Source organism: Rutidosis leptorrhynchoides, chromosome 2, assembly GCF_046630445.1.
Source record: "Rutidosis leptorrhynchoides isolate AG116_Rl617_1_P2 chromosome 2, CSIRO_AGI_Rlap_v1, whole genome shotgun sequence".
Taxonomy (NCBI): domain Eukaryota; kingdom Viridiplantae; phylum Streptophyta; class Magnoliopsida; order Asterales; family Asteraceae; genus Rutidosis; species Rutidosis leptorrhynchoides.
In genome coordinates, this window is record NC_092334.1 from 426,544,878 (window position 1) to 426,552,238 (window position 7,361).

The 7,361-nt window shown below is 39.7% G+C and overlaps 1 non-coding gene across 1 annotated transcript; it reads left to right on the plus strand.

Moving 5' to 3' along the window:
• The first annotated feature begins 4,420 nt into the window (after positions 1 to 4,420).
• On the plus strand, positions 4,421 to 4,527 carry LOC139895217 (small nucleolar RNA R71). Its single transcript, XR_011775679.1, has one exon. It is a non-coding gene; the product is annotated as a small nucleolar RNA R71 (small nucleolar RNA).
• Positions 4,528 to 7,361: the final 2,834 nt, after the last annotated feature.

The following is a 7,361-nucleotide window of genomic DNA, read 5'->3' on the forward strand; positions in this document are numbered from 1 at the left end:
TGTCAAAACCCGAATTATGGTACAAAATCCAATAACCTCGTCTTAAATATTTAGTCCAACATCACGATTACTTCGGCTCAAATAAGCATAATAATAACTTAGTTACGATATATTAATTGATAAAGGAAGAACATAGCTTACAGTGATTATTTATCGCGTAGCGTTACAAGGACAGAGTTTCGACTTTTAAAACCCGTAAAACATTTCTTACAATAACCCAACTAAACCATAACTTTATTATTAAAATTAACTTAAATTAAAATTATAATTATAATATAAAGATATATATTTTGAGAAAGAAAGATAGAAAAGGGGTGTGTCTTTCATCGTCTGAATTCGTTGACTTTTATAGGCAATTCTTGAGACTGACTGCTGCGCGAGTGCGGTACTTTTGTGCCTTACAGCTCCGCGAGTGCGGAGCTTCGGATTCCAGCTCACCAAATTGAGTTAAACGTGGGCTGCTGAATATTATAATATATAATATAATAATATATAATTTTATATAATTATGTATATTATATTATATTCTTGTGCATAGTTGACTTGTAATTTTAGCTCCGTTGAGTTTTACGTTGATAGTTGGTTCATGTCTCGGTTCCGAATTTTTGAACGCCTTTTCGTACGCTTAGATATCTTGTACTTTGCGTTCCGTGGTTTGTACTCTTGTCATTTTTAGACGTTTCTCAGCAATAAATTGAACCACTTGGATTGTATCTTGTGCATTTGAGCTTTTTGGTCATTTGCATCTTCAAATTGTCGATTCTGTCTTTTGTCTTCTCACTTATTTATTATAAACGATTATTACTTAAAAATAGAACAATTACAACTAAAAGCTTTACATATTGGAAGGATATTGCTATGAAATATATGTTCCTTTTTAGCATTATCAGTATCCCACACTTAGGAGTTTTAGTTGAAGATTTGGGAGTATATGTCTAGTGTTTAATTGGGTTGGGATCCCACACTTAGTGATAAGCTAGGACGTGACAAAATTTAAAGTTTGAGCTAGTAACGGGAAGAAATAAGTACCCCTAGCATATGTTGCTTGATACTAGCTGGCTTTCAGTCCTTGCGTCTTTTATTGATCGGCTCATTTGTCATCCTTTATTCATCTACTCTACTTTATTGCACGGGTTGCCTCCCGAGAAGCGCTTTTGTTTAAGGTCATTGGCTCGACCGTAGAGATGCTTTAGAAAGTAAACATTCCTCGCTGGTGGTTGTAGTCTTGGTCTTCTTGAGGGAATGTGAGTCTTGGTGGGTAAATCCTGAGAAAGTGTCAGACCAAAAGTGGTAGAAGGTCCGGTACTTCTCTTGAAGATCTTCTGAAAGATAAGTAGTGTGTAGTTTCGGCTCGTGATAAATCTTGAACTCCGATGAGAATATGATCCACGGCTCTGCTGGTTGACCCATGAATGTCAATCATAGAGGCAGTGCTGGTGGTGATTATTTCTCTGATGGGATGCTAATTTCGGAGGTCTTCAAACAATGTTAGAAACTGTATCTTTAATATCTCGAAATCTTCGGAATGGTGATCTCCACAGTAAGAGTCTGTAGCTTTGCACAAATTAGTTACAAGGCGAAGCTGAAAAAAAGTGAACAGCAATCCTGACCCGAGCATCAACGTCACCGTTTTTGAGTATATCTCCCGACTTTCGGCTTTGAATGTGAAACTTGGATCTGTGGATTCGTGGAAGATACGTGATATCTGCATCGTAACATAGGTTGCAATGTTGACTCAATCTGGTTCAAGATGAGAGAACGGATTATTGCGCCTTACTTCCTCTGTAACTGCGTCTCGTAACTCTTTGATAATCAGATCAGCATGGTGATCAATTGTTACATAAATCACTAGCGTGTCTGGTGTGCTTTCGAAATCATCTCTTTCCAAGAGAGCGAAAAAGCTGTGAATATCCTCGATCATTTGCAAATCAGAGTGATGAGTCGGGCGTCCGGTGGAAAGATCCATGTGCTTCCGGATGAGAGTCAGTAGTGCTCGTTGGTTTTACTAAGAACGAAAGTGCAGATCCGGCTAAGGCGTTGTAAACCTTAGAGTAAATGATCTTCTGATCTCGACAGAATCTTGTCTCAAGAATAGTGTGAACCACTGAATTGTGCTCTCGTTACATTTCTTCTTGGTAGATATGATCGTGAAGAGTGTTATAAAGTCTTGAATGTGTTCTTCTATGATTTCAACATCATTGTTTTCTCTTTGGAGATAGAGGTTGTATTCTTCTCGAATAGCCATATTCGTTCCGTTAAGTGTAGCGTATAATCAATTGTTGATTTACGGATGGCTTCGAGAATATCTTCAAATTCATCAGTATCATTGATTAAGTTTATCATGTCTGCGTGTGTAGATATGATCAGAATCCGATCTGAAGAAGAGTCTGTCTCCCCTAGATCTGGTTCGATTGGAGAATGTGAATTATCCAGAATGTCTTCATGTTGTTCTTCCTCTTCATCATCAGTATAATGTTCTTCTGAGGATTCGTCTGATGAACGGGTTTCTTCAGTATTCTGGTTCTCCACTTTTATACTTGTAGGGTCAATTTCTATATCTTTAACCTCAACCTTGTCAATCTTCTTCTTGAAACGAATGATTAAACTGTGATCTTCCGTCTCAAGTCTCATTAATTCTTCTTGATGCTTAATGCTTAAAGAGGGTATTATCGCAGTTTCTTTTACGTCCTCCATTTCCTCTTCCTCCTCAGATTCCTCCTCTTCCTCTATTTCTTCGCTGGGATCCTCTTCTTCCATTTCTGGGTCGTCTGCAGACTATGATTCGACACCCATTTTGATATCATTGGCTGGTGGTAAAGACTCGTCATCGGAAGTGATCCATCTGGTGGAAATAGCAAACATCTCTGCCTGTCCAGAGAGATCGGTAGGTTGGTTAATTTTGAAGGTAACGCTCTCCCCATGTGATCGCAAGATCAAGGTTTGATTGTACACATCAATGACATTCCTAGCCGTATTCATGAAAGGTCTTCCTAACACTACTAGTGTGTGTTGGTCTTCCTTAATGTCCATTACTACAAAATCCGTAGGATACAAGAATTTGTCGACTTTCACCAAGACGTTCTTAACTATGCCCTTAGGATATCGAATTGTGTGATCGGCAAGTTGGATTGTCATTTTAGTTGGTGACAAGTCTCCTAACTCTAATCTCTTGTAGAGAGAGTATGGGATTAGGTTGATACTTGCTCCTAAATGTGCTAGCACATAAATGGTTCCAGATTGGTAGATCGAACACGGGATAATGAATCGGCCCGTGTCTCCTAGCTTTGGCAGTAGAGAGTTTCTGAGTAATGCTGAGCATTCTTCCCTTAGTGGAATTTTGTTAGAATATGGTATCCTCTCCTTTATAGAAAGAAGCCTTCAGATGTATCTCTTCTGGTTGGGAACTTTGGACATGGTGGCCACGAATCTTCCCTCTAGTTTGAAGGAATCAAGCTTGGATGGTTCCTCCTATAGCCTTTTAGGATAGGGTACACGAACTGGAGTTGCAGGGGTCAGCTTCTGAGTATATGTCAATTTGTTCTTGAACCTAGCTGACCTTCTCCGTGGTTCTTCCTATGGGATTACGGAATCCATTTGCTTAGCTTCCTCTATGTGGGGATTTTGGATAGTATTACTAGGTAACCTTCCCTGCAGTCGGGTTTCAAGGCGTTATGATAACTGTCCGAGCTGCGTCTCCAGACTTTTGAGCAGAGCCAATTGATTTCTTATTAGTATCTCCATCTGATCTTGTGTGGCTGCAGTTCTCTTATTTGGTTGTTGTTGTCCTTGAATGAACTGATTCAACTGATCATCAACTCCGAGAATGGGGTTGGTTGCTTTTGTAATCTGGGTGGTTGGGGAATTTTCCTCGACTGGTGGAATAGTGAGCGGAAGTGGTTGATCGTAGGATAATTGAGATTGTTGGGCTAGATAAGGTGGGTAGCGATAGCGAAAAGGCTGGTTGTTTCATTGAAATTGATTAACCCTAGGTTGTTGATTGAATCCGGGATTTAGTTGACGAGCTGGGTATTTAACGTAACAGACTGAACCGTCAGGGTTTTCGTACTCAACTTGATATTCTTCAGTGGGTTGCGGGTTGGTACAATTAACACAGGCCTGAGCCTGGTTGAACTGATGCGGCTGTGTCTTCAATTCTCCAAGTTATTTAGCGAGAGATTCCATCTTATCTGTGACGGATTTGATGGCCTCCATTTGGTTGTTAAGTGCAGAGAGTGGGGCAGATGATGAAGTTGTTTCACCACTGTTTCAGTCATGATGATGCATTGTCATGTTCTCGAGCAATTCCCATGCTTCATATGCGGTTTGGTTCATCAGATTTCCTTGAGCTGATGCATCGATCTTCGTCCTATGATTTACCGTAAGACCATTGTAAAAGGTACAGATTTGAGCTGACCGTTCTAGCTGGTGATTAGGGCACTTCTTCAGCAGGGTTTTGAATCGCTCCCATGCATTGTAAAGAGATTCATCATAACTTTGTTTGAAGTTAATGATGTCATTCTTTAGTTTGGTTTGTTTAGAAGGAGGGAAATATTTAGTTAGGAATTTAGTAGTCATCTTCGTCCATGACATGATGGAATCTTTTTTCAGTCCTTCGAACCATGTTTGAGCATGATGAGTGAGAGAATAGGGAAATAAGTATAGCCGGACTATATCTTGTTCGATCCCTGGCTGTTTGTAGGAGTTCGAAAGAGATATAAATTTATCAAGGTGAGAATTAGGATCGTCAATCGGTAGTCTATGAAACTGACAGCTATTTTGGATGAGCTGGATGATGTGATGTTTTAACTCAAACGAGTGTCCTTGAATCTCTGGAAATCTGATTGGTCCTCCTCGACCTTCAATCGAGGTTTTGGTATTTTCTTCTAAATTAACACGTAACACCATTTGATTTCTGATTCGTGCTTCCTTGCGTGCTTTAGAGATTATTGCATCTGGATCAGGTACGAATAACAACGGCCCTGGTCTAGATCGGGTTTGGTTCATATACAGGGTATGCCTTTTTGTTTTTAATTTTAAGCTGATAAACTAAACTTCTAAGGTAATCTAAGGTAATCTAAATCTAAGGTAGTCTAAAGTAATCTAATTTAGTTTAAGATAAGCTAACTATCCTAAGGTTGAATATGTTTTTTGTTTTGGCTACTGATTCCCTGGTATTTCGATAACAGAGCTTTGCACCAACTATTCCACAAACCAAGTGGCCAAGCCGACTACGGAGAGGCATGATCCTTTTGGTCCCAATATAATTGGAGACTGTAAGGAAAATCCAACAACCAAGTCCGTGTATAATTGTCTTTCTTAGACACCACTAAATGCTTGTGAATAAGTTTGATAGAGAGCAGTATTATCTGATACCAGTTCCCCGACAGCGGCGCCAAAAACTAGCTTCCCTCTTGATGTGGCCGAAACGGACGGTTTTATTTGTGCGGTGTCGTTAGGTCGCAACATGTCAGAATCAGCTACCAAGAAGGGGGGCACCGTTTTAAATTTATATTTAGCGGGGCCTGAATTGTACTACTCATTATTATGAGTAAGGGAAATATGACCTAGAGTCGTATTTTTAAGATATCAGTAGAATTGAACCTATATTAATGCTTAAGATATTATGAAGGAGTAGTGGTTACCTAATTTTGGGTTTTTCTAGTTTATAAGACAGATAAAGTAAATGCAATAAATTCGTAATTCAGATAAGGTTAAAGTAAATGCATACTATGATTTCTTCAGTTATTCTACTAAGATTATGGAATGCTGGCTCATGAATAGGCAGAAGCCTTGTATTCATTACACTGGTCCTAAACGCCCCTGTCGTAAGACATGTCACTAGGTAATGTGATAGGCTTGAAGATTCTAAATAGACAGCAACGTCCCTTACCCCCGAGGCCCATGCAATCTGACTACAGGCATACACGTTCAGACGACTCATCCAATTGAGCGACTCGGTTGGGTGACGTATTAACATTCCACAAAGGTCTAAACTTTCTTAAGCATAATAGAATACAGGGTTTACCATATTCGAGAGACATGATGTGTTTCAATGCTTTCGTTAATGATTGGTTTTAAAAGATAGTTATACCCTTAAAAAAAGTTCAACCATAAAGAACACCATGGCCAAGTCATGTTGACTTCCATGAACACGTTCGGTTATCCTAGCGGTCTAATCCTTTATGTGTTTAAACAAACAATTCCTTAATTAACTAAGAATCCCTCAAGCGGGGTGCAATGCTTGAGACCGCGTTATGGTGCAGTGTACTAATCAACACTGACCGTGTTTCATGGCCTTACTTAGCAGAGGTACAGCTTACAACAAGCGATGTGCTTCAGCATGCACGTACGAACTTTATATGCTTGGTGACTACACTAGCATGGTCTGGGACCGACAATGTACTAAGGGTCTAGTCAGACGTTTCACTACGAAAGAATCCTCAGTCGGAATCCAAAGCTTGATAGACTTACTACAACTGGTGTGCCTCAGGCGATCTTACGTTGTATCCGATAGACTTCTCTTGCCAAGGGGTGACACAGATAGTGTACTCTGAATCGGGGTTCACGACTTCCCAATAACAGAGCCAATAACTATGTTCTATTAGTTAGAAAAGCGAATGAGTTTAAAGCATAATCAGAAAGTATTTCAACAACATACACAAACCATAACATTATTTCGGCATTATAACCGGTTACATCATAGCATACACTAAAGATTACTCTCTAATCATGGCAACAACATCACAGAACAAAATGATAAAAGACATTATATAAAGATAAGGGATAGAAGTACCAGTAGATTAAATGAGTTCTGAATACAAAAGTGACAACTTCAAACTCCAGACCTCTCCTAATACAATCTTCGGCGTTCTTCTCCGGGTACTAGGTTTCCCGCACAGAGTCTAAGACCTTGAAAGTATGACTAATATTGTACAAGAGAGAGAAAGAAGTGAATTGAAGTGTGTGTTGGAATGAATGACAAAGACCCTTTAAATAAGCATAAAATTTCCGTACAAATGGCTCGCAGGCTGTTTGGCAGGCCATTTGCAGGGGCCGTTTGCCTGATCAAGCCATTTGCAAGGGCCGTTTAACTTGGGCATGTGGTAGGCCATTTGTGAGCCAGGCAAGCCGTTTGGCTTGCTGATTCCCTGGATCGTAAATTGATTTCTTGTCTTTCACCGTTTTCGCTCTAGAATCTTCGTTTTAGCTCCGATTCTCTCGATTCTTTTTGCACCATCTTAGTAATTACTTGCTCTTCAATTCTAACCGATGAAGCAGGTATTTTTCGATAAAGTTCGAATCTTTCTTGTTTTTGGGCCTTAATACCGGGGTGAAAACGTGACTTTTTAGCCGATATCACC